Consider the following 21728-nt stretch of genomic DNA (forward strand, 5'->3'; position numbering starts at 1 on the left):
GTAGCGTCTCTGGAGAGTGCTCACATGAATTCCGTGAGTTCTCTCCCCCACCGTCTCTTTTTTCACAGTCTCAGTTCAGTAGCACCACAAATTTACTAGGTCCTAATCTCCTGTTAATTCGCCCCACCCAGAGTCAGGTTTTTCTGCTAGGCTCAGGGCCGGTGCAGATCTGAGGTCGCTCTGCTTATGACGTATGTCCAAGATGGCGCCTGCTCTTTGTCTTGCTCGCCCTTGAGAGGTGAGCGGAGAGAGAGAAACCCGTGTCCGTACTAGTCACCCTTTTTTTTTTTCTCTCTCTCTCTCTCTCTTCCAGTTAGCCTTGTGAACTTCCCCCCTCCGGGGGTCGTTCCCTCTAGTCTCCTCTCTCCGCTTGCCTGCCGGTGTCTCGGGCTATTGAGGTTCGGCTCACCTCGCGTTCCAGCGCTGGTGTGTTGAGTCTGCCGCTGGTGTCCCAAACTGTGGGCTCCCACGCTCTCCACGCAGGTCCGCTGTGAGTCACGCGTTCCGGAAGAGTTTCTTCTGCTGTTTCCTCCCCTACTCTTCCTTGAACCTGCAGTATCTCCACTTTTATTAAACTATCTCTCCCCAGACTATCAGTTTGCTCCCTTCCTATTCCGCCATCTTGCCGGATCTCTCTGGATGTATAATTTTTGATGTGAATCACCAGCATGTACTCCCTGAAGCCACAGAATCATCACCCAAACTACAGCAGGATGATAAATCATCTAGTTTACTTACTTTGAAACTCAGTATCCTTTTAATGGGCTTACAGTGAGACCCTTAAGGTTTTAGGAAGACAATGGATAAGATCATCAGTGTGTAAGGCATCTCCACGCATCTCTGGAAGGTGGGAAGAAATGAACAGAGTGTGCCTGACCGTGAGCCCGGCCGTGGAAGCCGCAGATCTGCTCTGCAGACTCCCCTCTCTAAAAGCAGGGAGAGCAGGGAGGTCGGAAACAGAGGCTTTCACAGAAGGGCTGCCCGTGCCAAGGTTCACCACCCACCCCTACCCAAAGCAAGCAGGGTAACTAGAAACCTGCGGTCTCTTCCCAAACACACAGTATGGAAAGACAAAAAAAAAAAAAAAAAGACACAAACTGGAGAACAGTTGCACAAGATGAACAGGCTGTTTTGCCCACAGCGGAGCAAGGCCAAGGCCAAGGCTTCAAAGGGCACTTATGGAATGAATGGTCCCCTGCCCTCCTGCCCAGATAGAGGGCCACAGCCACTCTCACAAAGCTCCAAACCAGTCCGCTTATTGCCTTATTACGCTTATGTCAAACAAGTAGTCAAAGACATTTGTCCTTTAAGGAATCCTACAACATGAGAGACCGCTTACAAGATTGCAGGAGAGGCCGGCGCCGCGGCTCACTAGGCTAATCCTCCGCCTTGCCGCGCCGGCACACCGGGTTCTAGTCCCGGTCAGGGCGCCGGATTCTGTCCCGGTTGCCCCTCTTCCAGGCCAGCTCTCTGCTGTGGCCAGGGAATGCAGTGGAGGATGGCCCAGGTGCTTGGGCCCTGTACCCCATGGGAGACCAGGAAAAGCACCTGGCTCCTGGCTCCTGCCATCGGATCAGCGCGGTGCGCCGGCCGCGGCACGCCAGCCGCGGCGGCCATTGGAGGGTGAACCAACGGCAAAGGAAGACCTTTCTCTCTGTCTCTCTCTCTCACTGTCCACTCTGCCTGTCAAAAAATAAAAAAAAATTTAAAAAAAAGATTGCAGGAGATACACAAATTCTAAAAATTCCACTGTTAATATCTCCTTTATTTCACTCACTGTGAACAATTATGCACAACTACACTTGTTTACAAATTTCAGTGGACAGCTGGTGCAGCTGCCCTAAGCATACCCAGAGAGTGAGTTTCTGCCCGTATCTGTGACTACTACACCTCGAGGGAATGTGAGGTTGCTACATACATCCATACATTTCATCCACTCTAAATTTGCATGTCATAGGCAATTTTCTGTTGCTATATCAGAATACCCAAGGCTGGGCAAATAGGTTTATTTTGGCTCACAGATCTAAAAGAAAGCCTAAGAGCATGGTGCCATTGTTCTTTTTTTATTATTATTTATTTCTTATTTTTTGACAGACAGAGTGGATAGTGAGAGAGAGAGAGACAGAGAGAAAGGTCTTCCTTTTCCATTGGTTCACCCTCCAATGGCCGCTGTGGCCGACACACCGCACTGATCCGAAGCCAGGAGCCAGGTGCTTCTCCTGGTTTCCCATGCGGGTGCAGAACCCAAGGACCTGGGCCATCCTCCACTGCAGTCCCTGGCCACAGCAAAGAGCTGGCCTGGAAGAGGAGCACCCGGGACAGAATCTGGTGCCCCAACCAGGACTAGAACCCAGTGTGCCGGCACCGCAGGTGGAAGATTAGCCTATTGAGCCGCGGCGCCAGCCTGGTGCCATTGTTCTTAACTTCTGGTGAGGGCTTCCTGGTGGAAGAGCATACAGGAGGGTGTGGAAGAGCAAAAAGGGGAGCCAAACTCCCACAATAGCTAATTCAGCCTTAGGAAAAAAAATCCATTCATGAAGGCTCTGCCCCCATGACCCCAACACCTTCCACCAAGCCCCACCTCCCAACACTGTCACATTGAGGAATTAAGTGGGGACAAAACACATTCAAAGTGTGGCATGGTGCTACTCACAAAATGTTTGTGATCTGGACTCATATTGAATAGCTGTACTCGTGCTTTGATGTTCGGGGAAGAATTAAATGCTATTATTTGAAGCCCATTGGTAAAAAACAAGAGTAATATTGGTTGCCCCTGTGTTGACTCTTGCTGTTGCACGGCAAAGCCTTTATTTCTCTTGACATAGGTCAAATGATGCTACCACTTTAGTCTCAGGGAATAAACATGGAGGAAGGTGCTGTAAGGTTCCTTCAAGTTTCAGGGAGGGAGCTGGTGTTACGGTGCAGTAGGCTAAGCCACTGCCTGCAACATTAGCATCTCATATCGAAGCCCTGGTTCAAGTCCTAGCTGCTCTACTTCCAATCTAGCTTCCTGCTCATGCACCTGGGAAAGCACAGAAGATGGCCCAAGGACTTGGACCCTGCCACCCACAAAGGAGACCCAGATGGAGTTCCTGGCTCCTGGCTTCAGCCTGGCCCAGCCCTGGCTACTGTGGCCATTTGGGAAGTGAACCAGTAAATGGAAGATTTCCCTGTCTCTCCCTCTCTCTCTGTCACTCTGCCTTTCAAATAAATAAAAAAATTTTTTAAATCAGGGTTAAAAAAAAAGTTTCAGGGAGAATTAAGCTCAGGCCCCAGGCACTGAAAGCAATGGTTGGACACATCTATCAAAGCCCATGATTTTTGAGAGACACTAGGAAATGTCTCCCTACTGATGCCTTTGATTCTTGTTTCTTTCTCCTGCTCAGGGACTTAAGCTACTGCTGTATTTTGCTTTTAAAATAGAACCTACAGCAAGTAGCTGGTGTGATTCTTTGACATTTTATTGAGAACCACCACAAACAAATGCTTGTATTTATTGCTTTTTTAAAAGATTTATTGTATTTATTTGAAAGACAGAGTTACAGAAAGAGGTAGAGACAGAGAGAGGGGTGTTATTTATAGCTTAGTACTAGATATTTTGGAGCTCTCTGTCAGTACTCAGTACAACGTTTGCTAAATTGCTTACAACTGAAAAATGAATACAATTCTAAGTCTGGTGCAAATTTCACAACTAGAATACTAATCTTTTTTTGCAGGAAGTAGACTTGAAGCAATGTGAATGAATTCTCAAAAAGAATGGAAAGACACAGTCTCCAGTGTCCTGATTCTAATCTTAGAAAGTGAAAGCACCATTTGGATTCCTCATGCTGCCTAAGCCAGGACCAAATGCAATTCACTAACAATGCCTTCCTTGTGATTGCTAAAAAGATTACAGTACAGTAATCATACTTTTAGAAAACCAAGTTGTGGTTAGCAGTGAGGGGCATAAATGGGTTATCATAAAACCTGGTTAAATTTCCCTCATCCTGTCCCTACAGCATGGACAGAGGAAGACTGCTGAAACCACATCAGTACCTACAACCACGACTTCGTGTACTTTCAACTTATTGTCAGAGAGATGCCAGAGCCTTCACCCCACACACGCCCGGAACACGCAAATCTGCCAAAGAGCAAACATGGCCCAGGCTGCCTCCTCAACGCTGATCAACCCCTACCACATGGAGAAGGCACAGAGAGAAACTCTGAACTCTTTCCACAATCGGACTGGGGAGATTATTTAAAAATAATCTGGTCCAATTCTAAAAGTGCTCTCAGAGGTGCTAAGTGTTAGTGAAGCAGCCAGCACTTCACATATCATTACACTTCAACCACAACCTTCCTCTCTAAGCACAGTAACTGCTAAACGTCAATCTCACAGCTGGTCCTCAGGCTGCAAGGACTCCATCCCTGTCACGAGGGAGACGTTGGCTTGTGACTGAGGAAGTGGAAGAGTTTCTTTGCGCGCTGCAACTTGAACTCATTCCTGATTCTCACAGTTACTCACAGAATCTTACAAAGGTTGGTCTGGATTTCCAGAACTGGAAGTTAAGTTCTAGGGACCCACGAAAGCAAACACTCCAATAGTAGCCATTTGATCTTTCTCTAAGAACAAATCAATAAACATTAGCAAACAAACTCATTGCACTTAGAATATGGCTACAGTGAACATTCTCAACAATAACTCATGTCATTGAGGACTAGAGGCAAACCTCCCGGAAATGTCTAGGAATCTACACTCCAATACCTTGTATTCTTATATTCTACCAAAATATATCACAAGACTGAATTTTCTAGGAGGGAAAATTAAAAATTATGTCTATACAATATTGAAAATATCTTCTTGAGATTTTATTACATCCAGACCAACACTCTTTAGGTTCCCTGGAAGGAGATCTGTATAAATTTTATGATTAAATGGAGTTAACTGCATTTTCCCAACTGTATCATTTTCTGAGACACAAATTTGAATTTTATTGTCTAAAATGTGAATTAAACCCTAGAGCTTGCTTGACTCGGTTCTCCCTGGAGTTCCAAGAATTCAAGACCAGAATTTCACTGAGGTTCTGATTCTCACCAACAATCTGGAGTTTGCAATAGGAACTCACTACAGGGCTCCCAAAGTATCGGCATTCATGAACTAGCACATTGCAAGCAGTGGATTATCTCAGTTCTCCTTGATATCGTGGTTCTTCCTTTCACCTATAGAGAGGTAACAAGACTGTGGATGAGCTTTTAGCAAGAAAAGATATATATTATTTGATCTTCAGCAAGTATAGAAAGAAATGTGCAAATATTATCCTCACTGTCTAAGGACTAAAATGAGAATGCTGGTACAGTAACCTTGAATTTTCACTTATACTTTAAAGCATCTACTGCACATGATCCATTTTGCTTCCCATGAGCAAAGATTATGTTGGTGTTGTTTTCCTGAGTCTCATAGCAGATGTAAGAAGAACATTAGCAACCCTAAAAAGCCAGCTTTCCGTTAGAGCCAGCCTCAAAACTCTGGAACTTCTCAGCGCCAGTATCGTGGTGTAGCAGGTAAAGCCACTGCCTGCTACACCAGCATCCCATTCGAGAGCCAGTTTGAGTTCCAGTTGCCCCACTTCTGATCCAGCTCCCTGCTAGTGGCCTGGGAAAAGCAGCAGAGGATGACCCCAGTATTTGGGCCCCTCAAACCATGTGGGAACTCAAATGAAGCTCCTAGTCCTGGCTTTGGCCTGGCCCAGCCCAGCTGTTGTGGCCATTTGAGCAGTGAAACAGCCCAAAGATCTAGCCCTCTCTTTTTCTGTAACTTTCAAATAAATAAATAAATCTTTTTTAAAAAAGCTCTGCAACTTCTCCTAAGTTTTGAAAAATATTTAACAGTTACCCTAATCAAGTCTCTTAAAAAAAAAAAAAACACAGTTTTCACATGTTGCAGTCTCTCAGATGAAGACATTGGCCTATTTTCTTTGCTCAACAGTCCTAACTCTGATAAGCCTTCTAGACATTGTTCTCACTGGCTAGGTGGGGGGAACAGGTGCAGAAATTTGCTTACTCATTTCTCAAGGGCTCACCAAGGACTGGATTCAGACTGCTCCTTGAAAGGCCACTTCTGGAAATTGACTTAGTAAAGGCAAAATATATGAGGCCATAAAATAAAAGCACTAGCAAGCTACTTTATCAGTCATCAGTCACGTATCTGGTGGACATCAGCTAAGACACCCCAGCACCATTCTCTTGGTCAAGGAACGGATTTTACACTCGGTGACTTCTATCCCCACAGTAACCTCCAAACTTCCCTGAGTCCTGACTGGCTCCCACAGCAGACACACGGAATTACTGGTATTCATAACACATACATTGCAGATTATGAAAACCTCTAGGAAGGGAAGGAACAGGGTGGTATAAGAAACCTTGACTTGCACCATTTCATAGACCTTTGATGGAAGAGCAGACCAGGTCACTTTAAGGAGGATCCCTATGACCCTGCCACATGTATATGCTCCTCTAAGCCTTCTCTCAAAGGACTTGCAGCCCTCATAAACACTGGCTGTGCACTGGGAGAGGAGGATGGGCCTTTGGAGGACTACAAGACACCAGCTGAGAACTGATGTTTACTCTCAAGGATCCAAAACATCTCTGTGATACACTAGTCAAAAAAGGAGTTATAATAGTCGCTAGCAAGCAGGATCCAAATGACAATGGCCCCAGTATGCCTGGTGAAACTCCTTATAGTCATTCCTCCATTTTCTGTAAGTGTTATGAACAGGCACACTTGGCACCTGGCCAAGTGCCCACACTGGCTCAATGACCCATGGGGTGCGAGCTACTGTGGTGGGAAGGGTTAAGCCCGGCCTTTGCTAGCAGAGCAGACCCAAAGCCGTGCTATATCCCTGGAGGAATGTGTGGAGATCAGGGCCAACATCAAACACAAGACGGAAGAAAGAATTGTGATGCTTCTCATTTTTCTCCTTTAATGATGATTGGCCTGTCAGGAGGTGGGTGGATCTTGGACACTAGGGATTATCATAACCTTAACCAGGTGCTAACCTCCATTGCACCTGCTGCCGTAGATGTGGAAAACTTTCTGGAGAAAATTAGCACAACTCATTGCATCCGGTGTGCATCTGGATGTGGCAGATGCTTGATTTTTCTATCAGTTTCCAAGGAGCACTGGAAGCAATTTCTTTCAGCTGACAGGGCCAACAGCATACCTTCAAGTTTCAACTTGATGGTCTCGACTTCCCACAAAAATCACAGGAGTCTACTCCATACAATAGTATGGAGATCGGATCTGATTCACAAGAAAGAGCAAGCCCCTTAGATGGCTCAGTGGAAAGCCAAATGCAGCCGCCAGGATGAAGAACGAGTCCTGTGGTCTGAACAGAGCTTGAGGGACTATCCTCCCCAAAGAAAAAGAAAGAGGGGGCCAGCGCTGTGGCGCAGTGGGTCAATGCCCTGGCCTGAAGTGCCAGCATCCCATATGGGCGCGGGTTCGAGACATGGCTGCTCCACTTCCTGTCCAGCTCTCTGCTATGGCCCGGGATAGCAGTAAAAGATGGCCCAAGTCCTTGGGCCCCTGCACCCACATGGGAGACCAGGAAGAAGCTCCTGGCTCCTGGCTTCGGATCGGCGCAGCTCCGGCCATTGCAGCCAATTGGGGAGTGAACCATCAGATGGAAGACCTCTCTCTCTCTCTACTCTACTCTCTCTGTGTAACTCTAACTTTCAAATAAATAAATAAATCTTTAAAAGAGAGAGAGAGAGAGATTGCACCTCACACCTCTTATGACTGGGAAAAAAAGAGAGATCCTACTTAATGGATTTTTTAGAGGGAATATATCACATTAAATGTGCTATTCTGCCCTGTTCACCCAGCAGGCTTCCAGTTTTAAGTAGCGAGCAGAGAACAAAAGGGTGACTGAAGCAGTCCCCAACTCCAAAGCAAACTGCTCTGTCACTTGGGCCTCATGACCCAGAAGATCCACGATGCTTGAAGTCTCTATGGTAACAAGCAGTGCAGTATGAAGTCTTTGAGAAGCTGGAGCGGCTTACGGGGCCTGATGGGGACTGAACACCTAAACATGGGACAGCTTGTGCTAATGGGGCCCGGGTTCCCATCATGAACAGGTCTGACACAGTGACTCAAAGGCTTGGGCTCACACCAGGTCAGAACTGCACATTCACAAGCAGGAACACCATGAGGAAGCTGATTCCAGCAGGACCAGAGGTGCAGGTGAGATGCATGAGCAGGTGTCTGAGAATGCCCTACCCCTGCTCTCCTCCACACCCTCTCCCTCAGTCCACTTGGACGGACAGCCTTGTGGGGAATTCCCTCTGGCTCCTAGTTGAAGAGAGAGAAAAGCCCTGAACCTGAAATGGACATCTGCTTGTTATAGCTCACTCAGGAGTGCCCCTGAAACACAGGGGAAGGGTGTCTATCCCCACATTTGTTGTCCTGGTAATCAGAGGTACAGTGTTATGCTGGTGCTTAAAGAGTAGCTCACGGTTTGGCAGATGGTCAGGGACTAGGAAACACAAGAATTGGAAGATTACTGATCAGAGGATCTGTGAAAGATCTCTGAGAATCAGCAGAAGGTGTGAAGATCTGTGTGCCCATCTGAGAGCTCACTAGTGCAGCAGCAGAGACTCGTGACAATTAGGTGAGTACAAGCCTCCTCCCCAGAAATCAGATGGAGATCCAGGCTGGGTAGTGAACCACTGGCTGAGAGTCCTCTCCACCTTTCAAATAAATATAATTAGGGGCCAGTGCTGTGGTGCAGCAGGTTAAAATTCTGGCCTGCAGTGCTGGCATCCCATTTGGGTGCCAGTTCGAGTCCCCGCTGCTCCACTTCCAATCCAGCTCCCTGCTAATGCAGCTGGGAAAGCAGCGGAGGATGGCCCAAGTCCTTCCCTGCACCCACATGGAAGACCTGGAGGAAGCTCCTGGCTCCTGGCTTCAGATCGATTCAGCTCCAGCCACTGTGGCCATTTGGGGAGTGAACCAGTGGATGGAAGACTTCTCTCCCTCTCTCTGTAATTCTGTCTTTCAAATAAATAAAGTAAATCCTTAAAAAATAAAAATTAAAAATACATATGATTAATTGATGAATTAATTTTGAAAGAGAGTCCTAGCCCCACTAAGTACCTCCACCAAACTGCTAGTTTCCAGTAATCTCACCAGCTTTCTGCTTGTCCAGCTCTCCAATCCCTGGTTAGCTGGTCCCCCATATTAAATTTTCTCTGTCAAAAGAACTACTTCAATTTCTGTTTCCTGCCTAACTTTCCCAAATATTGAAGTAAAACATATAAGCATGCCATTAAAAAGTAACAAGCAGTATGCAACTTGAACACACTTGTTTTGGTGTGGCGAGTTTTTTGGGTGCTTCTTTATCTCTCTTCAAATAGTTCTAAAGTCCTGTGATGATGCGGTTTCGTAAGCCGTCCTTTCCAGAGAACAGCGTGTACCCGGGACGAGCTACTCCCGTGAGCCACCATAGGTAAGGAGGCCAATTTAGGTAACGTGCTGTGATTGCCAGGTGGGAGGGGACCGAAAGCAAGTGCTGGGAGAAAAGTGAAGACAGTACTGAGACAGATGCTATCTAATAGAGGGAAAATGTTTTCCAGTAACAGAAAAGCAATGCCAGGGTTCAAAGAGAGCAACATTTTATTACATTATGAGTTCTATCTCTCTTTTCTCTCTCCCTGCCATTTGGAGGCAGATGTGGCGCACAAGTAACCAGCACATCTCTGGGAGGAACAAGCTGTGCTCCGGCAAGCACTGGGCAAGGTAGGCTGGAGTGGCCTGGGAGCTGCAGGGTGAGCATCAGCTCTCCCTGGTGGTCAGGCCGCTGGAGGCAAGGCCAGAGGACCAAGAAAGACCACGTGGAGAAGCAGGCCGCAGGTGGCCTCAGGAGAGACCAGCCCTGCCGCAGCCTGCTCCCGGGCTTCCGGTCTCCGGACCTGGGGGAAACAGGTCTGTTGCGGAAGCACCGAGTCTGCGATACTGCATCCGGCGCCCTCCCTGACGAATGTCCTGAGTCCTTAGTCACGTTGGCCACAGCCTCTCTCACTCAAACCCCTCTGCTGTGGTGAAGCGGGCGGGACCGTGGCTGGGAAGGACTGAGCACCAGGCTGGTCCAGGAGGGAGGCGCCGAAGGCTGTGAGCGTAAGGGCGGGCACCGGCTTTGTCTTCAGGCAGATGCTGTTTCAACCCCAGCCTTCTGCCTAACGTGAGCACACCAGTATCTGCTGCACTGTCACAGACTTGTCCAGAACTTGATGCTGAAACCCTGACTCCCAGAGTTGCTGTATTTGGAGATGAGGAATCGAAGGAATTAGCCTGAGTGAGGTCATGAGCGGGGGTAGGCGTTGAGACAGGATTCATGCCCTTAAAGAAGACGCCCCAGAGATGGGTTTCCCTCTCTGCAAGGACGCACCCAGAGAAAGCTGTGAGGACAGGGTCTCTCGGATGCGTAAATCATCTGGAAACTGTAATTCCTTTATGCACGTCCAAGTACCTTCAACTTTTGCCAAACATAGACAACTATCTGTGTGAAGTTGACTACTGTCATCTGTAGATCATCTCACAGACTGTTAGAACCTCGGAGGAGATGAGAACCATGAACTTGAAGGCTTTCTGAGGCGCCCTCTGGTGGACAAAGAGAATACTGCCTCTTGGTCTTTGCAACGAGTAAAAGCAAAAAAAAATTTGGATCTAAATACAGTTAATGACTAACGAAGTTAAGTATACTTTTCTCTTTTCCAATGTTTATTAGTAAGTTTACTTAATGTTATCAAAGTAGTATAGTGTCTGGGAATGCAGGATTTAAAAACAGCCTGACTTCACTTCCATCAAAGCCACTTTCTAGTTGTATAAATTCAGATTCTATGTTTCTTTTTCCTAACCTATAAAATAATCCATGTAGTATTATGTTCATTAAACGAAAAAATCCATTCAAAGTGCTTAGAATAGTGTCTAACACTAAATAAATGCTAATTCTTTATATTAAAAGACACTGAGAAGTCAGGTGTCTGATTGAGTCATCTTTATAAGAAGCCCACCTTGATCAACCTAACAAGTTTTGATCAATCCTACAATGAGGCAGATTCCTGCTTCTGAAACTGACACAGTCTCTGAGTCAACCCTGCACCAAACTGCACGTTCAGCAATGCCCCTGAATTTGGGACTAGTCGAGCTGGGCCATGCTACCAATCCCATGATAATAACCTCACTCTCTTCATTTTTATCTTATCTCATCTTATCTTGGATATTCCTGATTAGTACAGTGCCCAATCATTTTTTAATTATTTACTAACAACAATTGTACACATTTGTGCACTACAGGGGGGGGGCATTTCAACGTGTGCGTACAATGTGTCCTGATCAAATCGGAATAATCAACATTTCTCCTTCTTTGGAGCCTTGGGGCTCCTGTCCTCTATTTGCTCATAAAATATCCAATAGGTTCCTGTGAACTCCCATCTCCCCACTGTACTGTGTAACCTAGGAATGTGCTCCTTCATCTAACTCTGATTTGCTGCCTGTATCCAAACTCCCTCCTTGCCTACAATAATCAGAGCTCTGTGTTCAGATTGGAGGGGTGGGGGGTTAGCGCCCGCATGTGAGAGACAACATGCGGTGTTTGTCTTTCTGTCTGGCTTATTACACTGAACATGATGTCCTCCAGTTCTTTCCATTTTGCACAATGGCTGTATATATGCCATTGTGTGCATACATCCTAGTTTCTTTTTCCGTTTGTCAGATTATGGACACCTTGGTTGATTCACGATCTTGGCTACTGTGGACAGTGCTGTAATGAACGCTGTGGGGCAGGTGCCCTTTAACATAAAGATTTCATGTCTTTTGGATACACAGCCAGTTAGAGGGATTGGAGTTCTATTTCTAGCTTTCTAAGGAACCTTTATGGTTTTTTTTTTTTTATTTGACAGATAGAGTTAGACAGTGAGAGAGAGACAGAGAGAAAGGTCTTTCTTCCATTGGTTCACCCCTCAAATGGCCACCATGGCCAGAGCTACGCAGATCCGAAGCCAGGAGCCAGGTGCTTCCTCCCGGTCTCCCACATGCAGAGGCCCAAGCAATTGGGGCATCCTCCACTGCCCTCCCAGGCCACAGCAGAGAGCTGGACTGGAAGAAGAGCAGCCAGGACTAGAACCTGGCACCCATATGGGCTGCCAGTGCCGCAGGCAGAGGATTAACCAAGTGAGCCACGGCGCCAGCCCCAGGAACCTTTATGTTGTTTTCCGCAGTGTCTGTACTAATTTTCATTCCCACCAACAATGTGTAGGAGTTGCCTTTGCCACATCCTCACAAGCGCTTGTTGCTCTCTGTCTTTGGGTGATAGCCATGCTAACAGGGATGAGGTGATAACTCACTGTGGTTTCGCTCTGCGTTTTCCTGATGGCTAGTGATGCTGAGCATTTTTCCTTATATTTGAGGCCCACTTGTATTTATTTTCTGGAAACTGTCTATTTAGGTCCTTTGCCCATTTTTTTTAAGATTTATTTATTTACTTGAAAGATTTATTTATTTACTTGGGCTCCTGCACCCACATGGGAGACCCGAAAGAAGCTCCTGGCTCCTGGCTTCAGATCGGCGCAGCCCCGGCCATTGCGGCCAGCTGGGGAGTGAACCAGCGGACGGAAGACCTCTCCCTTTCTCTCTGTCTCTCACTGTTTATAACTCTACCTCTCAAATAAATAAATAAAGTCTTAAAAAAAAAAAGACCCTCTGTGAAATGGTATAAAGTGCTTAGTTTTTTATTTTTGTTTTGTGACTGGATGAGAAGGTTTTTACTTTTCCACTGTCACAGAACAAAAAGAAAAATTTGCAAAGAAACATAAGTGTCTTACGTGGCCAGCACCGCGGCTCACTAGGCTAATCCTCCGCCTTGCGGCGCCAGCACACCGGGTTCCAGTCCCGGTCGGGGCGCAGGATTCTGTCCCGGTTGCCCCTCTTCCAGGCCAGCTCTCTGCTGTGGCCCGGGAGTGCAGTGGAGGATGGCCCAAGTCCTTGGGCCCTGCACCCCATGGGAGACCAGGATAAGTACCTGGCTCCTGGCTTCGGATCAGCGCGGTGCACTGGCCACAGCACGCCAGCCACGGCGGCCATTGGAGGGTGAACCAACGGCAAAGGAAGACCTTTCTCTCTGTCTCTCTCTCTCTCACTGTCCACTCTGCCTGTCAAAAAAAATAATAAAATAGAATAAAATAAAGTTTCCCAACAACAAATGAGAGATATGAAGTTAGCAAGTTTGTGTGTCAAGGTTACAGCAACATGTTTTATACCTACATCCGGGAAGGCACGGGGCCATGGGGAAATGGAGAGCAGGTCTGAGAGCCCGCCCAGCACGCTGCACTGCTGTACAACACGCTTGCTCATCTCGGGGGAAATTCAGAGAACAACATGATGTATGAGGAGCATACTACAGGTTATAGGTCATAAGTTTTGAAAACTCCAAACTCAATCCGAACTGCCTTAGAGTGAATATTCTATAAACAACTGAAATTTATTTCTTACCGTTCTAGAGGCTGGCAGGTTCAAGGTCAAGGCACCGGCAGATTCAGTGTCTGGTCAGAGCTTGCCCTCTGCTTCAAAGATTACTCATTCTCACTGCAGGACAGCAAAAGGGCACCCTCAAGCCTTCAATGAGGGCGCCAATCCCATCCATGTGGGTGGAGTTCTCAAGGCCTCATCACCTCCCGCGGGCCGCGCCTCCTACCACCACCACCTCTGAGATGCATATGCCTTACACGGATTCAGACCTTCATAACACAGCACACACACCATCCCTGGTCACGGAAGGCAGCACCGCGTGGACACCTGAGCACCCAGGGTCCGGAAAAGGCCTCAACATTTAGGATTAGGGACACAGGGTCAGAGTTGCAGTCAGAAGGGAATGGAGAGCCGGCGCCGTGGCTCAATAGGCTAATCCTCCACCTTGCGGCGCCGGCACACCGGGTTCTAGTCCCGGTCAGGGCGCCGGATTCTGTCCCGGTTGCCCCTCTTCCAGGCCAGCTCTCTGCTATGGCCAGGGAGTGCAGTGGAGGATGGCCCAGGTGCTTGGGCCCTGCACCCCATGGGAGACCAGGAAAAGCACCTGGCTCCTGGCTCCTGCCATCGGATCAGCGCGGTGCGCCGGCTGCAGCGGCGGCCATTGGAGGGTGAACCAACGGCAAAGGAAGACCTTTCACTCTCTCTCTCTCTCTCTCTCTCTGTCCACTCTGCCTGTCAAAAATTAAAAAAAAAAAAAAAAAAAAAAAAAAAGAAGGGAATGGAGCCATCGGGTCGTGGGAAGTGGAGGGCTGTGTGAGACCAAGCCAAAGCCACCGGCAACCCAAGGTGTAAGAGAAGCCCCAGAGGAAACCCCACTTCCCGGAGGAGAAAAGCCGGCCTGTGGGGACAGCCACCGATCCCCGAGAGCCCGCTTCCCACACACCCCAGCTGTGTCTCATTGCCTCAGAGGGAGTGCCCAAGAGAGCAAGAATGCTAGTGAATCTGACTCCCCTTCCTCGTGGGTTGCCTACCCCATCCCCCTCTAAAACCAGGACACATGCTCAGGAGAGGGGCTCAGAGAGACCGGATGCCCCTGTAAGGAGAGGACTGGCTCTCCCTGCCTGGATACTTGCTCCTGGCGAAGAAATAGCTCTCGCAGCGGATGCCTATCAGCTGGCACAAAGCAGCGCAGGGTGAGTGAGTTGCTGCAGAGACTTGAAGAGCTACAGGAAATGTGCATACTTCTTGCCTAAAAATCTCTGCTCTGGGAGGCTGCTTGGAGCAGTCCACAGCTGCAAGATTCAGGAGACGCTGGCAGGGCCCAGGGGTGTGTGAGCTTCCCTAGGTCCCATGGGCCCCACAGAGGGCTCCAGCCTGGCAGGGGGCCAGCTGGTATGAGCCACGCCAGCCAGAGACTGGGGGGCACTCTGCAGAGCACAGGGCGGGGGAGTGCCAGGTGCCAGAAGGGCTGTGCCTCCCTCATGTCAGGGACCTGGGCAGCTGTCTTTCCTTGCGGCCACTTCACAGTCTCTGCAGAAGCCACACCTACAGCCCCAGCCACAAGCCGGAATGTAAATGTCAGCCGCCATGTAAGCCAGAGTCAGCCAAGAAAAACTATAGCACTTACGTTGAAAACAAAAATATTCTTTGAGGGGCCGGTGCTTTGTGGAGTAGGTTAAGCCTCCACCTGAGGCACTGGCATCCCAAATGGTTCTAATCCTGGCTGCTCCACTTCCGATCCAGCTCCCTGCTGATGGCCTGGGAAAGCAGCAAAAGATGGCCCAAGTGCTTGGGCCCCTACACTCATGTGGGAGACCCAGAAGAAGCTCCTGGTTCCTGGTTCCTGGCTTCAGATCAGCCCAGCTCCGGCCGTTATGGCCATTTAGGGAGTGAACCAGCAGATGGAAGACATTCTTTCTCTCTTTCTCTCTCTCTTTCTATAACTCTGCCTCTCAAATAAACAAATAAATATTTTAAAGAATATATTCTTTGATCCTTTCCTATAACCTCCCTCTCCCTCCTCTGACTCTGAAAGCAAAAGGCAAAAGAGAAGTGGGAGAAGAAAGAAGAAATAAAGAAAGTGGCCATGCCCCTTGCCTTGCCTTGGGCCCCTGCTAAGGACTGAAAATCCCTATGTTGAAGTGCTACCCCCCAGTGCCCTGGAATGTGACTGTCTTTGGAAAGACAGCCTTTAAGGAGGTCATTAGGGTGGGCGCTAATCCGATACATCTGGTGTCCTTGTAAGGGAGATCTGGATGCACACACTGATGCCATCTGAAGACCCGGGAGAAGCTGCCACCCACACGCCAAGGAGCGAGGCCTCCCAGGAAACCAAGCCTTGCCAACACTTGGATTTCCACTTCTAGCCCCCAGTACTGAAGAACACAAATTTCTGTGTTTCAAACCACACAGCCCCGGAATTTTGTTATGGCAGCCTAACAAATCGTATCAGTCCCCAAGGAAAGCTAGAACTACCAGTTGGATATGGAGTCTGGGCTGGTGCTTTTCCTCGGTGATAGCACGTCGTAACCACCAAACTGAGACTTGTTCTCATTACTGGCAGCAGCCTAAGTGCTACAGGTTCTGGTAGGAGATGCCATCCAAGAGTGGGAAGGAGATCAGTTCCCTGGTTGGAAGGCAGTCATTGGAGGAAATGCAAAGTCATCTCCCGTTTGGGCTCCTCGGAGGGCAGACTGTTGAGCAAGCCTGTTCCACTTAGAGCAGTTTAGCCTCCTTCTTTTGGCCTCTTCCGAGGTTTCTCCTCTCATCATATATTTTTACAAATCCTTTTGCTCAATTTTTCAGCTTCTCAGAATTCTTTAAAAGAGAAAGAATTATTGGAAACATCATAACTTCATAAATATATATATGTATATATATATTTACATCAATTCTGAATGTGTAGGGAGTGCTCCTTACAGGGGAAGTAAAACTTCACATCTCAACAAATTTTTTTATGAGTAATAACTTATAGCAGCGCACTTTTCCTTGATTGAAAGCCATGGTTTATTGAAGCACACATTCAGTTTACAGAGCCACTTCAGGAGTAAATCACATGAATATTAATCCGGACGCAGTACACTCTCACCCACAAAGCAACAACGCTGCTGCTCCCCAGTATCCAGTCTCAGTGATACTCCCCGGGGAAAACGTAACCCAGGCTGCATCGTGGAGGCTCTTCTGCTGTGAGAGACAGAAAGACTAAGTCAGACAAATCCACTGGCACACTCCCTAGATGTCCTGCAAAAGCTGAGGTTGGGCCGGGACAAAGCCCAGAACCCCCTCCAGCTCTTCCATGTGGGTGGCATGGTCCCAGCCTCTTGGCCATCACCTGCCGCCTCTCAAGGTGTGCATTAGCAGGAAGCTGGAATCAGAAGGGCTGGATTCTCTCTCTGCCTCTATGTAACTCTGCCTTTCAAGTAAATAAATAAATCTTTAAAACAAACATACACAAACAGTGTGTGGAGGATGAGGAGTGTGAATTTGATGGATTCAAATCAGAAGGCACTGAGATATGGGGGGCACATGTAGATGTCCCAGGTAGCATCTACACTGCTGTGTCAAACGCTGGCCCTCTGGTTAACTTTTTAAAGGGGGATGGGGAGAAGTTTGTTGGGAATCATTGAGTAACTCTCAAAATCAAAAGAAAAACTAAGGGGCTAAACCTTAGGGAAGATCAACTTCAGAGGCATCAGAAGTAGGCATAGACCGAATCCTTTAGCATGTGCTTTATTATTGTGACTCGGCCCCAACAGCGTTCAGGCTGTTCGCCTCTCTATTCAGGTTTCAAAGGTCTTAGAAAGAGTCTGATGTTTTTTCCTAGTCTTTCTATCACTACATGACTGGAGATCATTGTAGGTAGAAATCTGTTCATCTGAAGAAAGAGATGGAGCAAATGTCCAAGAAACATATGAAAAGACACCAACATAATTAACAATTAGTGAAATACAACTCAAAACCTCAGTAGATACCAGCATCTGTTAGAATGGTTATTATTTAAACACACACACACACACGGAAAGTAGCAAGTGTTGAAAAAGATGTGGAGAAACTAGAACATCTGTGCATTGCTAGTGGGGATGTAAAATGGTGCAGCTGCCATGGAAAACCCTACAGTGATTCCTCAAAAAATTAACCATAGAATTACCATATGAGCCAGCAATTCCATTCATGGGTGTCTGCCCAAAGGAATGACTCAGAGATTCAAACAAATATCTGTACATACGTGTTCATGGCAACACCATTCACAACAACAAAATGGGGAAGCAACCCAATAGTCTGTTGATGAATGAGTGGATAAAGAAAACACAGTATATGCCTACAGCAAAATAATATTCAGGGTCTGGCGCTGTGGCATAGCAGGTGAAGCCACCCACCTGCAGTGATGGCATCCATATGGGTGCTGGTTCTAGTCCCAGCTGCTCCTCTCTCAATCTAGCTCTCTGCTATGGCCTGCGAAAGCAGTAGAAGATGGCCCAAGTAGCCTCTGTACCACTTGGGAGACCCAGAAGAAGCTCCTGGCTCCTGGCTTTGGATTGACGCAGCTCCGGCTGTTGTGGCCAATTGGGGAGTGAACCAGCGGATGGAAGACCTCTCTTTCTCTCTCTCTCTCTCTCTCTGCCTCTCCTTCTATCTCTGTGTAACTCTGACTTTCAAATAAATAAATAAATCTTAAAAAAAAAAAAAGACCCCAGGTTTGGGGGCAGAGGCCGTGTCGCAGTGGGATAATCCTCCCCCTGATGAGCCGGTATCCTACATGGGTGCCAGTTCAAGTGCTGGCTGCTCCTCTTTCAATCCAGCTCTCTGCTATGGCCCGGGAGGGCGGTGAAGGATGGCCCAAGTCCTTGGGCCCCTGTACCCACATGGGAGACCTGGAAGAAGCTCCTGGCTTCGGATCAGCGCAGCTCTGGCCACTGCAGCCATCTGGGGAGTGAACCAGCAGAAGGAAGACCTTTGTCTCTCCCTCTCATTGTCTGTAACTCTACTTCTCAACTAAATAAATTAAAATCTTAAAAACAAAAACAGGTTCAAGTTTCCATTATCAAATACACAAAGGGAACTCTAAGAAACAGGCAACAAGAATCGACTGCCAACGGAGAAGACAGTTGTGATGTTGGGGATGACCAGGCGCTTACCTGGGCAGGCGACCCAGGGACTTGCCGCGGCCTGCTGTCCTCCCCTCAGGCTTTCGGTTTCCGCAGTTCTGGAACCCGCTCTTGCACGGCTCGTACACTGCTGCCATCTAATGGGGAACCTGTGCAATCGGCCAGAGCTAAGGTTTTTACAAGCTTCGATCCAAATTCCTCCACCAAGGTTTTGTCAACTGAGACCCTCAGCAGGTCTTACACCTGTCATCCAGGAGGCACAGGGTGAGGGCAGGCAAGAGCCCTGATTAAAGTGGAAGCAGTCTTTCCAGGCAACCAGGCCAAAGGATACTCTTCTAAGACCCCAAAGGACAGGATGCCCATTTGGAAATAGATGGAAGCTTTCTGGCAGTGTAGGGGCAAAAAAGAAGACAGAGTACTGGGAGGAAGAGTGGTAAGAATGCCAACGAGGTCATCTTTTGTGATATTATGATATTATAACATATCCGGAGCCAGTTTTGGTGCAGCAGGTTAAGTGCCACTTGCAACACCAGCACCCCACAGCCAAGTGCTGGTTTGAGTTCTGGCTGCCCTGCTTCCACTCCAACTTCCTATGAATGCACCTGGGAAGGCAATGGATGATGGCCCAAGTACTTGTTCACCTGTCACCCACTTGAGAGACCCGTATGGAGTTCCTGGCTCCTGGCTCCTGGCTTTTGCCTGGCCAAAACCCCAGCTGTTGCAGGCATTTGGGAAGTGAACTAGTGAGTAGAAGTGTTCTCTCTCTCTCTCTCTCTCTCTCTCTCTCTCTCTCTTTCTCTCTCTCTCCTCTCCCTCTGTTGCTCTGCCTTTCAACTAAATACATAAATATTTTTTTAAAATTATAACATTTGCATACATGACCTACATCAGATGTGCAAATGAGTCACTAGAAACTGACAGGAACTTTTTGAAGAATAAACAGCAAGATCTAAGAAATAGGATGTCTGCTTGTCACTGTAGTCCTAAGACAATTTATGGGAAAAGTTTCAATTTGAGGATGAGTTCAGTGCCCTTGGAAATTCACTTGGGTCACTTCTCTGTGGGACCAGACTTCCTCATCTTTATTACTCTACTTTTATTCTTTAAGGCTCGGTGATTCTTTGTGAAGTCTCTCCCGTCCAGTTGTCTACACCCCGCTCCCCCCACCCCCCCGCTTGGGCCCCTTGTGCTTTGTAGTTCATTACAACATTGATCACAATTATCCATTTGCAAGTCTGCCTTCTCCTCTAGAAACAGACCTCGTTTGACCCATTTGCTATCGTATTGGATGTGCCCCCAGCACTGGGCTTGGCAAGGGCCACCTCTTCATAGACACTCAGCCGAGAGAGGTTCAGGGAGGTGTGAGTGTACACACGCTCCTGTCTTGTGCTATCTGCCAAGTGAACCCCAGGGAAAGGAATATGTGAATGACCCACTGAAGACAATCATGCCAGAAACTGAAGCTATGACCAGGAGAACTCTGGGATGCAGCTGGAAGTCTGGCATACAACACCACAACACTTGGAGGACACATTTTGCTTTTACTTTTTAAAAAATGTTTATCTATATGGATGGCAGAGAAATAAAAAAGAGAGAGGAAGATAGAGAGAGACAGAGATCCTCCACCCACTGTTTTCACTCTCCAATTACCCACCACAGCTGGGGCTGGGCCAGGGTGAAGCTAGGAGCCAGGAACCTCACCCAAGTTTCCCAAGTAGGTGACAGGATCAAAGTACTTGAGTCATCAGTTACCACCTCCCAGGGTGCACATTAGCAGGAAGCTGGGACTGGAAGCAGAGCTGGGACTTGAACCCAGGCACTGTGATATGGAATGTGGGCATTCCCGAGAGGCATCTTAGCTGCTGCACCAAATGCTCAACCCAGGGACCCATTTTTCCTCCTATGGAAGTGATAACGTTATCCTCTAATGAGGGGACATTTGGGTCCTGTACACAGTCTTGCAGGTAATCTGGGGGTATTGGCATCCAGACTGTTTTCCTGCCCAGTATCCCCATTTCCAGTTCTATCGCAGATCCAGTGCTCCGTCCTCCTGAGAGCACAGCGAGGCCTGTATCTCCCAAGCTGTTTGCATGTTGCTGGGCCAGGAGCTTCCTTCTGGTCAATAGAAGCTGAGCAAACCAGGCTTGACCTAAATTGTCCTTTCTCTTCCTCTTCTGACACTGCTGGAGGCCATGCACTGAGGATGGTGGTGTCTGAGAATGGAAGGAGCCAGGGTCACGGGTAACGCCCAGAAGCAAGACACACAGGAGAGCCTGCTGATCTGGGACAGCAACACTGGAGTTTGCATTGTAGAAAGATAAACTGTTGCTGTGTCAGACACTGAGCATTGGAAGTTGTTTGTTCCAAGAGCTTACAATCAGCTAGGGAAGATGAGACCGGCATATTAAAAAGATAAGAACAATAACAGCAAGCCAGTGCTTGTGCGTTCCTGCTGATGGGCCAGTCACTTCACACCTAATCGTTTATCTAATCCTCACTAGGAATTTGTCAAATGGAAAATATTGACAATTCCTATTGTTTAGAGGAAGCACAGAGAGCTTAGTCACTGACTCCAGAGCAAACAGCCCCTAAGAAGACAGGTCTGGGATCTAAGCCCAGATTAGTCAGGCCCAATATCATTCTGTATGCAACGCAGCTTAGTGGACATTTAAGCAGCATGTATTTGGTCAAGAAACTGCTAAATGCTATGGCTGGGGTGGGGGACTTGTATGTGGCATAGCCAGGTTCAGCTACCACCACCTGCAAGGCCATCACCCCATATGAATGCCAGTTCAAGTCCTGGCTGTTCCATTTCCAATCCAGTTTCCCACTAATGCACCTGGGAAAGCAGTGAACATGGTCCAAGTGCCTAGGCCCCTGCTACCCGTGCAGGAGACCCAGATGGAGTTCCCAGCTCCTGACTTCAGCCCGGCCCAGCCCAGCCATTACAGTCATTTGGAGAGTAAACCAATGGACTGAAGAGCTCGAGCTCTCTCTCTCTCTCTCTCTCTCTCTCTGCCTTTCAAATAAATACACTTTAAAAAATTAAAAAAAGAAAAGAGTTGGAGTTGGCATTGTGGCACAGAAGTAGGTTAATCCTCCACCTGCGGCACCAGCATCCC

At 47.8% G+C, this 21728-nt stretch overlaps 1 long non-coding RNA gene across 1 annotated transcript; it reads right to left on the reverse strand.

The window, feature by feature from the left end:
• Positions 1–16489: 16489 nt before the first annotated feature.
• LOC138848454 (uncharacterized) lies at positions 16490–18757 on the reverse strand. Its single transcript, XR_011386251.2, has 2 exons — positions 18637–18757; positions 16490–16684 (listed from the first exon to the last, which is right to left on the reverse strand). It is a non-coding gene; the product is annotated as an uncharacterized LOC138848454 (long non-coding RNA).
• Positions 18758–21728: the final 2971 nt, after the last annotated feature.

This window comes from Oryctolagus cuniculus, chromosome 2, assembly GCF_051225735.1.
Source record: "Oryctolagus cuniculus isolate XC-2025 breed Fujian yellow rabbit chromosome 2, ASM5122573v1, whole genome shotgun sequence".
NCBI classification, from domain to species: Eukaryota; Metazoa; Chordata; class Mammalia; order Lagomorpha; family Leporidae; genus Oryctolagus; species Oryctolagus cuniculus.